The 13806-nt window shown below is 44.4% G+C and overlaps 1 protein-coding gene across 2 annotated transcripts in view; it reads left to right on the top strand.

The window, feature by feature from the left end:
• The window catches only part of KPNA7 (karyopherin subunit alpha 7), a 46460-nt gene that overhangs the window by 535 nt on the left and 32119 nt on the right, over positions 1 to 13806 (top strand). For both annotated transcript variants that reach the window (XM_064673241.1, XM_064673239.1), the window contains exon 2: positions 3472 to 3533. The gene's annotated coding sequence lies outside the window, so the exon portion shown is untranslated. The remainder of the gene's footprint in view (positions 1 to 3471; positions 3534 to 13806) is intronic.

Below are 13806 nucleotides of genomic sequence, written 5' to 3'. Positions count from 1 at the left end.
TAATAGTTTCCAGTAGATGACTCGCAAAATACAGAGATGCCAGCAATATATATACACCAGAAGAGAGGGCTCCAGGGAGGTCCTTGGAGCCCTTTCCAGTGCCTAAAGGGGCTCCAAGAGCTGGAGAGGGACTTGGGACAAGGGTCTGGAGTGACAGGACAAGGGGGAATGGCTTCACACTGACAGAAGGCAGGGTTAGATGGGATATTGGGGAGAAATTCTTCCTCTGAGGGTGGGGAGGCCCTAGCAAAGGTTGCCCAGAGAAGCTGTGGCTGCCCCATCCCTGGAAGTGTCCAAGGCCAGGTTGGATGGGGCTTGGAGCAACCTGGGCTAGTGGAAGGTGTCCCTGCCCATGGCAGGGGCTTGATACTGGATGATCCTTAAGGTCCCTTCCAACACAAATCATTCCATGATTCTGCGGTTCAATGCTGGAATATTAAAAGAATTTCATTAGCAACACTTTTCCCTGCTCTTAATCCCCTTGAGGAGCTGCCTCCTCTTTGGGGTCTCGTTTTTTGGCTCCTTCAAACTCCATCGCCTGTGAGATTTTGTGAGCTCAAATACAGCAACAACAAACAAAAAGTCTGGGGGAATGGGGAAAGATAAGTGACTCCCAGACATACTGAGAAGCAATAGAGTAGTGAGTTTAATTTTGAGTTTGAGAGAAAATAAACAATCTATAAGCATCTCGAAGGCAAAAAAGAAGGTGAATTCTGGCCAGTATGGCTTTGTCGTGAATGAATTGAGCCAATCTAATTTCCTCTTCTGGCAGCATAACAAGGATTGCAGATAAGGGCAAAGCAGTGTATGTCATATATCTTGATTTTTAGTAGAGCTTCTGACACTGGCTTGCAAGATATTCTAATAATAAACCGGGAAACAAGTCTAGATGATGCCATTCTGAAGGAGTTGCAAAACAGGTTGAGGGAAAAAGTACTTGATATCAATGCTTGTACCTGTACATTAGTCACCCGTGATGAAATAATGCAATTACTGCATTTGAAGATGAGATCAAGTTCAGAATAAACACAGTGGTAGAACTAGTATTCAGAATAGGAGCTCTGTGGAAAAAATAGGATGTGGTTCAGCAGCAGGTGCATTTCAACACCACCAACTTCAGAGGTACCCAACGGGGAATAGGGCAGCTGGCTGTGCTGCAGGAAAGGATGGAGGGACCACGGGTCAAAAGCTGAACAGGAATCCAAAATATCTTGTTGCAGAAGGGGCAAACACCATGCAGGTCTGTGTAGGTAAGAAAATACAAGTAATAAACACAGGAATCCTGCTCTGCTGAGCTGCATTGGAAGAGCATGGCCAGTCCTGGGCTGTGCACCAGAGAAACGGGGATAATTTGGAGAAAAAGGTGTCAATTATGATCAGAGTCTTTGAACACATGACTTCTGCTGAGCCTGTTGAGAGGACAGAGGGCTGAGGGAAGATGTGTGTAGTCTTCAAACAGATAAAAGGGTGCAGCTCTGAGGAAAGGAACAATTTGTCCTCTTATGTCTACAGGGGTAGGGTGAAAAGTCATAAGCTGAGATAACAGCAAGGCAGATCTGGGCTACAGGGGAAAAAAATCCTCAGTGATTCCTTTGAAGTAGTCAAGCCCTGTGTTAGGAACTGACTTGACAGGATGTAGGGCTGCTCCTACAGGTTTTTAAGAACAGATCTGAAATTTTTGTCAGTGGCAGAAGTGCAATACGAGGTCTTGCGTTCAGGAAGGAGGCGAGGCGAGGGTCTGTGCCCGTGGCACTGTGGTCCTGTGACTGTGAGATGTGTAATCATTGCAGCCCTTATTGGCTTAACCATAAAACCAGATCAGCTGCACGGATTAAAGACACGCAACTGGGCCGAGGAGAATTATGTAACAGGAACAAAATTACGTTTTAAGTATGGTTTTACATGTTTACAAAATGATTTTCAGCAGATGGAGGGAAAGTATCTAAGCGAGGAACTCTGCGGGGCTTTGAAGCATTAAAAGCTAAGACCTTGTCTCCAGCGAAGCCTTTCCAAAGAACTTTCCACCATTGCTCCTGCTGTAGAGCTGATTCAATTATGCTGTGCTTAATCCAGGAAGGATGTTGATGTTTTTGAGATTAAGGCCTCAGAAGCAAGGCTGTGCTGGTCTTAGTGAAAGTGATTTAGATGCAATCTGACCTTAAGGTATATAGGAAAAAGATTTGACCCGGGACACCCTCATGCAGCAGAAGAGTAACAGCTAGTCAAAAAGAGATCTTTTGGAAAGCAGGCTGTCAGATACACATAGAGGTAATTGATGATGAAAAGTCTTGCTTTGAGAGGGATTCTAGATGTGCCTTGTTAGCCCCAGTGTGTGAAAATACAGCAGTTCTTAGCTCAGTGTCATATCATGCTAATCTTTAAAAGGAAAAGGCAACAAATGTAATTTTTCTCCATGTTCCCTGCCTCTCTAGAACTGCCATGTAGATCACAGTAATTTGTCAGAGCTGCATCCAAGTCTACATGTCTAGAGATGCTGTCAGTATAAACTGAATACATGCTTCCTGCAGTGTGTTTTTTGGAGAGGCAAAATGCCCCTGGCGTGCACAGGGTGCCATTGTGTGACCACAGAACACCTCAAGTTGGAAGGGACACGTAAGAATCATTAAATGCAGCTCCCAAGTGATGAAACACCGAGCCAGGGCAGGGAATACCTACAGCCTCCTCATTTACAGTTTGTTCTGCGTCTTTCCCAGTGGCTCCTGCATGCACTGGTTGGCTTTGTGGCCATCTTTTGTGGAAGACCAGCTCCTTTAGAGACCTCTTGTTCTTTGCAGAATTTTCAGGCTCTACATGGTGGTTTTGTTTGGGGTCCAGCCCTATTTCCAGTTCCTTCGACTGAAGAGGAGCAGAAGGAAAATCGATGTGCCATTATGAGGATCAAAAATAGGAAGATGGTATCTACCCCAAGAATTTGAAGCTTCTCATGCTCAAGAGTTTAGTTGCAGTTCAGAAATAAAAGGCAAATCGTGCTGCTGGTGACAGTACACTTTGCAAATTCTCCTTTGTGGGTGTAGCTCAGCTGCTGGTACCAGTGGCTTGTTACTGCTCTGCTCAGGCACCATAAAGATCCTGATGGATGAGTTCTGCACGGGGTGAAAAGTGCTGAAGTTCCCTTGTGCTCCAGTGGGTTCAGAGTGTCCTACCTGCAGCTTTTCTGCCTAGTCTGGATTTCCTTGAATTACTGCATTCCCTTTGGGACATGTTTGTTGTTAAATGAAAACGTTCCTTTTCAGGTATTTGTGCTGAATGTGAAAGCTCAAGTGCAGGAAAGAGTTTCATAGCTGCTCTGTTGGAATAATCTTTCTAATATATTTTTACATGTTTTTCTTACCCTGGAGTTTCATAATGGTGGGGTTTCACCCCTCCTTTCAGGGTTAACTGCTCAGCCCATTCCATCTTGACTTGCAGGTCTTTTATTGCAATTTAATAGTTGTTCTGAATTTTTTCCAGGTGCACGTAACGATCCCGCTCCTGACACAGATCTTTTGCCACCCAGGAAGGCTGTGAGGAAGGTATGAAACAGATTGAGAGCACAGCTATTTATACAGATCACGGAAAGCTGCATATGTAGATTCAAAATCTGTGTGTCACCTTCTGGGGAATTTTGCCATATCTTTAATTTTTCTGTGTATCATAAGCTGCCTTTCTGAAGAATGGATCCAGAGTTCACTGAAATCAATGGGAACAAGCCCAGCTGATTTGGACAGCTCTGGGTTGGACCATAAACCAAGTGGTGGGATGCTCGTTTTTTACCACTGGACTAGTCAAAGGTGTTATTAAGTTAATAACATGTTATTAAGTCAATAGTTTTGGTTCTAATGACACTTCAGGCTTTCATTTCTGCCCTTCAGTGGAAAGAAGGTGGCTGAGGTGTAGCTGGAGGGTGAAGACATCGTCTGAACACACAGTAACACAAAGCACAAAGGTGGCAGAAGGCTCAGCCTCAGCCTGGGAGGAGATGCTGTGCATTAAACCCCCAGCTCGCTGTGATATTTCGGAAGTGCCAGTTGTCAGCACAGTGCCAAAGGAGCAATCTGCTCAGTGCTGGCAACTTCTCTCCCCTCTGTGCCAATTCTGAATGCCATTGACTAGCTGGAGAGGGAACCCAGCCTACTCTTTGTTGGAGGGCTGAGAGGTGTGAGGAGTGGAGTTGTGTAATAAGGGAAAGAAAGGACAAATCGAGAGGAAATGGAGGAATTCCTCAGGGTGCCATCTGTGATGCAGATTACCAGGGAGGCAGAGTGAAAGTGAATTTCTTCTTTTGTGGATTAATTTTGCCAGGCTGCAATCAGTGAGCTAACGTGCATCCTGCTTTTCAGGATCACAAAAAGCAAGTGCTGACATCTGTTATTAACACTGTGCTTTCAAATCAGCACTGGAGAGAAATAATGGAATATATACCTTAAGGTTTCCAGCTGCCAGCATAAAGGGCAGAAGGGTGGGGAGGTGACTTGCATCAGCCACAGCTTTCTTTGCTCTCTCATCAGGTGCTCAGTGCTCACTGATGATTTCCTTGTGCTCATTAGTACAGTGTTGAAGGTCAGGCCCCAGCTTTCATTTAATAGTAAACAAACTGATTTTAGAGGGCAGAAAACAGTCTTAGAGACCCAGAATGCCTCATCTGCTCCCCTCTTCCATTCAGCTCTCAAGGAGATGATTTGTGCATCAGTTTACTGTATAGTTTGTTTTTCCTCTATAGAACTGTGCACTGTTAAGCCAAATGGGATTCATCCCCACTGGATCTGCATTATAGAGCATTAAGACCTGTGTGTTTACTCACAGGCTAAGTGAGAGCTAAAATAATGATACACCTCTGAGGCAGAAACAGACCCTGTTGTTTACGAAGACCTTGAGTCTGAGTCTGTTTTTCTGAATTTCTGTGTGGATTTGAGTTTATACACCAATATTATTTATTTCAAAGCTCTGCTGCAGTAGCAGCAGCTGGCTTTAGACCCGACTGAAGCTGTATTTGATTGCATCCTCCACAAACAGTCTCTGCTCCACACTTTACGATATGGATGTGTCTTTTTATCTCACGGAAAATAGGAGCCCAACAGCTCATTTAGTGCTTACTGTTTACTGATATGAATCATTGGAGGGCTGTTGTTGTTGCTGCTGTAAAAATAATAATAATGAAAAAGCCCCACTCTATGGAAGGAGAACTACAAAGGCTTTAATAGAAAAATTGCATTCTAGTAACACAAGCTGCTCTTCAGCAGAACAACATCATGTAAATGTGCCATTGTGTTTCAGAATGCTGCACAAGCTCAATGCTATGTGGGTTTTATATAACAAATTAGTTTTAAACTCCCAATTTAGTATGGAGATAGCAGTTCACCTGCTTAAAGTGTATCCTTTTATTGTTGGTCAATTGGAAGGGAATGTCTTGGTTGTATTTTTTATCCTCTTGGAATAAAAGCCACATTTACGACTCAGTTTTTATAACCAATGTCCCATAATTGCAGCTGAGAAATGCTTCTTGGATTTATCAGTCCTTTCCAGAAGTTATACTCTTCTCCTTGGAAATGTTATCATGGGTGGTCTTTATGGAAAAGCGCTGCAGAGGGTAATGGTGAATGTTAAAGTAGCTTCATAAATCTGTGCACAAAATGAAGTGGCAGGTATGTTATTTCATGCTGCAATCTGTAATGCAAGGAGGCTGAAAATTTCACTGAAAGGGATCTCGCTGTGGGCTACAGACTCTGGAAGAAATCTGAGCACCATGGAAACAACTAATAAAACTCGAGTTTCAATGGAGGCAGAATTTTACTCTGTCCGTTTTATGGTGGGTTTTTCCTCAGCAGTGTCTTAACTCTTCCACCAAATCTGCTAAAAGTCTTTTCATAAGCCTTGCTAGGAGCAAAGCTGGGCCAAGATGGTGCTTTTTTAAAAATCCTGCTGTCAGTGTAATATCTTTAAAGACAGCTCTTCATTTTCCATAGAGTTATCAGACCTGCTTTATAGACCACTGTTATATTTATCCATTGTTGGCCTAATCCTGCACTGCTTACCCACGGTTAAGATTTAATGTTAAACCACACACACAGGAGCTCTCAGGTTGCTGTTGCATAAATAGTTGTGTTTCCTCTGTGCATGGACACTGAGTTCACCAGACCTTCTCCATGATCTCTGCCTGCTCCCGGAGTTTTTCCGAGTGCTTGCTGCCCTCCAGGTCAGTTTGCACTTCTTCCAGCTCTCTCTGAGGTGGGCAGAGGCAGCACTCACTGCTCCTGGAGCTTCTTATGCTGCCAAACATCCCCATCCCTTTGGTTCCAAAAGTCCTGAGAGCAGATGAAAGATTAATGTAAATAATGGAGAGGAAGCTGAAAGTTGTAGGAGGTCTGTCTGCAAAGCTGTTCTTTAAGGTGATGCCAGATTCTTTTTAAAAAAAGCAAAACTCAAATCCAAATCCCACAAAACCCCCAGCTCTGGGTCTCAGTATCATGTTTGCCTGTCCTTGCAGCCACACTGACTTTTAGAGAATTACTCCTGATCGAGGCTGATGTAACTGAGGACAAGTTAGGTTTGAGTGTGTGTGTGTGTGTATATATATATATATATATATATATATATACACGTGTATATAGAGAAAAGGAATCTTTGTTGTTAGTCTTTAAGTTACTAAAATGGGATTTTTGGCAGCAGTTGTATTTATTCCAACAAAGAGATAGCCTTTTACTAATTTACTTCATTTTATTTTAGCAATGAAGAGCTGAAGGAAGCTCCTTAGTTTTATATCTGTTCATTTCTAGTCTGTTCCTTGGCAATCCTATTCAAACAGCAATCACAACTTCTCTTGAACACAGGACTTTTTTTTGTTTAATTACATATAGAGTTCCTTACATTTGTAGTTTATCAAAAGCTGATAATAATGCTTCTCTTGTATAAGGTTTCTTGGAACTAGTGCAGATTGAAATTGGTGTGAGTGGGAGAACCAGGGCTTTCAAATATAAACTCTCAGTGTGTTCATGATGTCTGTCTAAACAAGAGTACATAATCTACTGCTTTGTTGCTTAAGTATAAAACAGAGCTGGTGTGCTTTTCCATCCAGGACCTGCTTCCACTCTCTCCAGTTTACCTGGACATGCTGTTATAGTTTATTCAGGTCATGACACGCTCCCTGTTGTTCCTGCTGGCACAATCCAGCAGCATTTCCATTCTGGTCAGGTCAGTGTCCATCATCTTCAGCCGGAGAGCTTCAGCATTGCCCATCCCTTCAATCTCCAGACTTGCCTGCAGAGACTCAATTGCATGCTGGTGATTATTTCTGTGGAGTCCAGTGAAGCATATGGTACAGCAGTCTGTTATCTTGAGTCTGATCCAGCCCTTGTAGCAAATTATTGCCCACCAAGTGATAAAAATACAGGAACTTTTCAAACCTGTTAAAACCGAGATACCAGCATTTCACACCAAGCCATTCATGAATACCTTCTTTTAAAGCAGGGCTGGAGAGCTTTCAAGAGGTCATCTTAAAAATGTGCTGCCTTAAATCTGGATCATCTCCTGCTAAAACCAGACCCACTTGATGATGTGTGACCAGACTGCACTTAACTTCCAGTAAGGGAGAATCTACAGCCCCCAGACAGTCTGGTCCAAGGAGTAATTCCCCTTAATGATTTTAAAACTTTCCTAACTTAAAACCTCCATGCTGCAGCCTTATTACATACATAATGTAATTATGCTATACATAATTATGTGTACAGAATCCATCCAGTTGTACATAAAAAATCCATCTGTTGGAATGTGGGCAGCAGACACCGGGCTGGAAGGCATCTCTCACATCTGCAGCGTTGGTACCACCCGGGAAGACTCTGCTTCCTCCAGTGCCACCTGCAGTTCATCCTTCTCAATCTCCAGCCTCACTTTTTGCAGCTCCTGAATGCTCTTCCCTCTCTCCCCCAGCTCATTGATTAGATCCTTAATTTCCTCTAGGGAAGAAAACGGATATTTCATGTGATAGGTTTAGTTCAGGACTATGAACTTTACCGAGTGCACCAGACAGATCCTTTGACTGGAAATAGCATGAAATGGTTTCAGTCACTTTTTAATCAGCTGCCCTTTTCTTTTATTGCTGAATATTATCCTGGACTTCTGAATGAGCCCTGTTAGCTGCATGTGCTCATGGAGGTGGAAGAATGAAGCCCATTAAATCAAGAGAATTTTTCCCCAGTTTTTATCCAGCTTTTCCCTCTCCCCCTTTCAGATGGTTGCTCTCACAAAATGGGAACAGGACACCACATCATCCCTCTGCAGCACAGTGGGGCTCTCTGCCAGCTGATGGAGGCTGGAGCAAAGGGTTGGGGGGGAGAGCCCAGAAAACACTGGGTCTGTTCCAGAGTGTCCATCACTGTTTTCTCCTGGCCACAAAGACAGCAGATTGTAGCATCTTCTAAATATTTACATCTTCCAGCCTCCTGGAAGAGATAAATGTAATTTACAGAAGTGTTTTTTTAGAAAAAAAGGAGCCAAGGCAGTTGGTCTCCCTGTACAACCAGTGGGGAGAAGGGATGCAAAGAGGGAGACTGAAAGGAGTTTGACTGACTTGCTCTGAACTGAGTGCTGAAGATGCTGGATCCTCTCCACTGAGGTTAAAGGGAATGTCCTCTTCCCAGGGTAAAGCTGGCTGTTGTTAATAGCCCCCTAAGTGAATTGCTCAAAATTAGAGGATTCTAGTAGCCAGAACTGGCACTGCAGCCTCTCTCTTATTGCACCAAATGTCCCCAGAGACAGAAAGCACTGCAAGAAATAAGGAAAGTGGAATTGGTGCTGGAAGACACCACAGAGATCATTCACTAGGAATCAAGGGGCTTATGATGTGCAGAATTTTTTAACATCAAACCAGTACTTAACCTGAAGGGCCTTGTTCTTTTCCCTCATAGATTCCAAGGATTCTTCATAGGCAGCCTTAAGCTCAAACTTATCAGTTGTGTGCATTCCTTCTGGGAATTCACTGCACCTCTTTTTATTGCCATTCTGCAGGCATCTTACCAAAGGCTCTGTGCTCCTTGTCCAGAGCAGCACAAGCAGCATTGGCCTGGAAAAAGAAAGCCAAGCATTCACTGGACACAAGTTTTCTTCACACTTCACTTCTCTTCGTGTCCTGTCAGCCAGTCACAGTTAAATTGGCAGCCACTCTAATGACTGGCAGAGTTTCTCTTGGTCCCTCTGAATGGGTGATTAAAATGTTTAGGAGGCTTTCTCTCCTCACCATTAGGAATTTAACAAGATCACCCAGTTCCCAGCAGTGTGATAGTCTTCCTTGCTCCTGTGGTTGTAATGATGCTGCTGTGGAGCAAATGTTTTCCACTTCAGATGTTCCTTGTGCAGATGTGCTGTTGGTAATTGCCTGGGTTGATCAGTGTGACTCCTTCTATTTCAAAGCAGATTCAGTTACAAACAAGATGTTATTCAAGACTATTTTAGTCTGTGTCTAACTGCTTGTCACGAAGGGAAAGAATAAAGGTACATTTTTCTTTCCTAGGAGCTTTTAATCACAAATGTTCTACATACCCTTATGATCCACACATGCGTTCAGATACCATGGTGACAAGCACACCACAGGAACCATAGAATAAAGAGCTGCTTCATTAAAGAAAAGGATGGTGAAACAGATTTTTTCAGCCCAGTAATGTAATGCTGTATGTGGGATTTTCGGCTCTTGGGATCTGTTCTAAAGCCAACTGCAGTCATTGGCAGGTACCCAAGGACTTCAGTGGATTTGGAGCAGCCTTTGTGCCTATTTTAAGTAACATTTTTATTCAAATATCCCACAGTTGCACTACTATTCATGCTCTTACACTAACACTAGCAAGAGTAGAAATACTAATTTAATGAAGGAGCGTTTGTCGGTGGTGTTTAAACTGTGTGTTGTTTAGATCTGCTTTGAGTGTGGTAGTTAATAACCAGTGGCCAACCCACCAGTACTGCAACACTGAAAAGTTCAAAGCAGGATATTATTATCCTTTAAAAGGAGATGAATACCTTGCCTTGCAGTAAAGGAGGGCTTTTGCTTTAGCTGTACTCTTGTTTCTGGAAGTCAGCTAATGAGCTTATGAGAAGCATGCTGTGTGCTCCCAGGAATTAGCTGTGGCTCTCATCTGGGTTTTCTCTTGATGTGGTAAATCTTAGCCTTGCTTCTCATGGCCATACAGATTACTTGACGTTTAATAGAGAGATCTTAAAATATTAAGAAATAAGGGACCAGTCCAAAGCCAACCTGAGTTGACAGAAAGACTCCCAAGGCCTCCAGCACCAGGGCTTAGATCTTGGTGGTCAGTCTTGGGCTGGATGCACTCTTGGATAGCTGGATTTCTTTCATCTCAAGGTCAACAGTGAGGTTCTCCACTGTGCTCTGAGGCCTCTGCTTAGTTTTTCCCATGCTGGCAATCCAGGCTTGGACTGATTCCGCTGTCTCTGCTTCTGGAGCCTCACAGCCAACTTTGTCCTGAGGGAAGGAGGGCAGAAATATCCTGGTGAGTTGCTCATGGAGGGAGGGGTGGTAGGATTGGCATCCCTCATCTCCTAGAGCCCCATCACTGTTTTCACCAGGGAAAAGGTGGAATCCTGGCAGCAGCCTCAGAAAACAGACTGTAAAGAGCTATGGTGCTTTATCCTTAGGAAATTCTAGTGGCTTTTGTAGGACTGCTGGAAGAGTAAAGTCCTGTTGAAATAAAGAAAGATTACACAAATTCAAGCCTTTATCAGAAGGGTTTGTTTTCTGTTGTCAGTGTACAAGTGTTAGGTCTCAATAGTCTCTGTTATTGCAAGTATTATTTTCTTTCTCTTGGCTGGAGGCCTTTGCTTTCTCTCTCTCTTACCAAAATGTATCCTAACAGATCACATCCATAAGCAGTGACTCAGCAGCCAAACTAAATAATGAGACTTCCCTAAGTCCCAAACTCCCTGCAAGCTGAAGGTTCACTTGGTTCCCTCCAGCTCTTTGGTTCTTTCAGTGGCATCAGTCCTGTATTTACTCCTCCAGATTGTGACTTCAGTACTGAGTTTAGAGACCAGGCACTGCAGCTCAGCTTTGCTCTTCTCCTCTTCCTCAGGCTACTCTTTCACTGGATCCAAATTATGCTTGGTTTTGGCTGGGCTCTCACAGCAGCTGTGCAGGACTCGAGGTAGCACAGCCACTGCTGTGGATCTGTCCTGTTGGAAGTGTGACTGCACTGACCTGGCTGCCCAGAACCACTTGAACAACTCAGTTCTGGGCCATCCAGAAACATCTCAGCCTTCAAAGTATCTCCCTGTTCAGGAGCCAAGGGTTTTTTTCCGTACCTGTTTGCTGCTGTACTGCAGTGAATTGAAATGAGCTCATACAACTGGAAACAGAACTTGGCTTGTCATCATCACTGTGTTCTCTCAGTGTTTCAAAGAATTATGACAGCAAACCCATTTGGTGATTGTTCTAAACACAGAATCCTTGCCAGACTGGTGATATACAGGTGCAGCACTAGAATTACTCTTTGGAGATAAGCAGAAATTTCCAAGACACAGGTGTCAGACAGAGAGATGAAATATTGGTATAATTTTGAGCCAAACTTCTGTGATTTGTACAAATAAACTGCTGCAAGACATGGACAGTGAATGGACAGTGGGCTGAGGATCAGGAGGGGTGTGTGTTCTGCTCTTTGCTGACTCATGGGAGACTCCGTATCTTGTTTTCATATCCACACAGGGCTCATGTCCCCTACACCCCCTCCAAGAACAGCTGGTGACAATCCCAGAGAGTAATTTGGATGAGTTAAGTTCCCTTGGTGAGAGGTAGCACAGAAGATTTGTTACTCTGAAGTGGACAATATGCAAAAGAGCAGGTAGTGCGTGTCCCATGACAGCAGCAGCCTCTGCAGGCAGTTGGTGCTCCCCAGCACCTTGGGCTCCTCATCCAGCTGCCTCCTGCTTGCAAGGAGAGAGAAATCTTTATGTGGACAGTCTGGTTAAGCCTGCTCTGAGCTTCCTCGAGCTCCCAACTCAGCTGGGAGAGCTATGGGAAAACCGCATAAAGAATCAGGAGAGGAACTAATTCAATCTGACTGGAGAGAAAAAGAGGAGAAGGACTGGGCAGAGAGGAGACAAGGACAGGGCTGCCAGAGCTGGAAGAAATGTAGGGGAAGATGAGGATCCAAGGGAGGTAACATTGCACAAAGCTGTCAAGGAATTTACCTCGGAGCCTGATGGCTTTATTTTCAGCTTGGCTCTTCTCCCCCGCAGCCGGCTGGGCTTTGGCTCAGCCAGGTTATCTTCCAGCTCGTGAACATGAGCATTGGAGTTCAGCTGGAAGAGGGAGGTCAGTCATATGATGCTGAATAAGGCATCAAAGGCCAAAATATCCTCCCTCTCTTGCAAACTCGGTTTATTCCAGTTGGTGATTGCACTGGAGTGACTGTAACAGCCCGGGGGAGTGCAGAGTGTGCTGGCCCTTGCGAGGGGGAGGCCTCTTCCATCAGCTGGGACCGGCAGAGTTCAGCACCAGCTGCCAACAGCTGCTTCCTGGCATCATCAGCTCCCTCTGCAGAGAGCTGGATCCTGCCTTGTGCTCATGGCTTCCCCCGTGGCTGCTGGAATTCCCTGCTGGCCTCTCCCCCTGGATTTCTGCACAGACTCCACGCTTGCACCGGGCTCATCCATCTCTGCTTTCATGACCTGTTTGTCCAGCTGTGCTTTCACTCTGGGGCTTCTCCATGAGCTCTGCCATCTCAGCCCTGGCAGCCCTGTGCTTCCCATGGCCCTGCTCTGCTTTAACTGACAGTGCTGCTTTCTGTGCCACTGAACAAGTTCCTTTTCCTCTGTCTTCCCACCTGTGCAAGGTGTCTTAACAACACAGACCTATCTCCTGATAGGGTTGAGGATTAATTAGCTCGCATTTCTAAAGTGAATTGAAATGGGAATGTTCCTTGTTACTGATACCATCAGTTTGCATTAGTCATCAGAATGTGTTCAGAGTATTCTACCAAAATATAACCTCAGCTTCCATCCAGGTCTTCTTCTAGCTCTTCAATGTCCAAGGCCTGGAGTACACACACGAGCACAGCAGTGTGTGTGTGCAAGAGATGTGAGAGAAATCCGTGGAAATATGAACAAGAATCTTAATTTCTTCACTACCTTTTCTATATGTTTATCAGCTCTACTGGATTTTCTTTCCTGGAAGAGATCTACAGCTGGGAATACTGAGCCAACAAAGCAGGAAAGACCTGGCCAGGTGTCTCAGCAGACACTGATGTTATCTGCAGCATGGTTGGCTTCCTGTGTCATGCTGGAATTTGGCCTTCAGGAATATAATCAACCTGATTTGGCTACTTGAGGGAAATAGAGGCTTGTTCATAGAAATAGCTGCAATCTAGGTCTGTGGGTCATGTTTTTGTAGAAATGCTGAGTGTTTGGTTAAATATTTAAATACTGTTGGATGAAATAAATATTTGAATTCCTAATGGTAACACTGTGCATCCTGTGAACTGTGGCCTCATTTCTGGTTTGATTTACCACCTTTCCTTCCAGAGTGAGAGGGAGAGTGCCTTGCAGGACAGAAATGTCCATGGAAAGGTTTTATCAGACATTTTGCTGACTGCCTGCAAGCAGAAGAGCAGGTTCCTGCAGCAGATCACCTTTCCCCTGGCCGTGGCAGCAGGGCAGGAGATCTGCAGTGAGCACAAAGTTCCACAGACTTCAAAGGAAGTGGAGTTTCCAGTGAGTGGATAATACACAAAACAAGCTGGATCTCAGAGTTGGCTGAACTGCTCATTCACTGGAAGCTAAAAGGCAAATGTTTCCAAGCCCAAGGGTTTC

The sequence above is a fragment of the Pseudopipra pipra genome, chromosome 16, assembly GCF_036250125.1.
Source record: "Pseudopipra pipra isolate bDixPip1 chromosome 16, bDixPip1.hap1, whole genome shotgun sequence".
Taxonomy (NCBI): Eukaryota; Metazoa; Chordata; class Aves; order Passeriformes; family Pipridae; genus Pseudopipra; species Pseudopipra pipra.
Note: the sequence above shows the minus strand (reverse complement) of the source record. Positions and strands in the feature narration are given on the sequence as shown.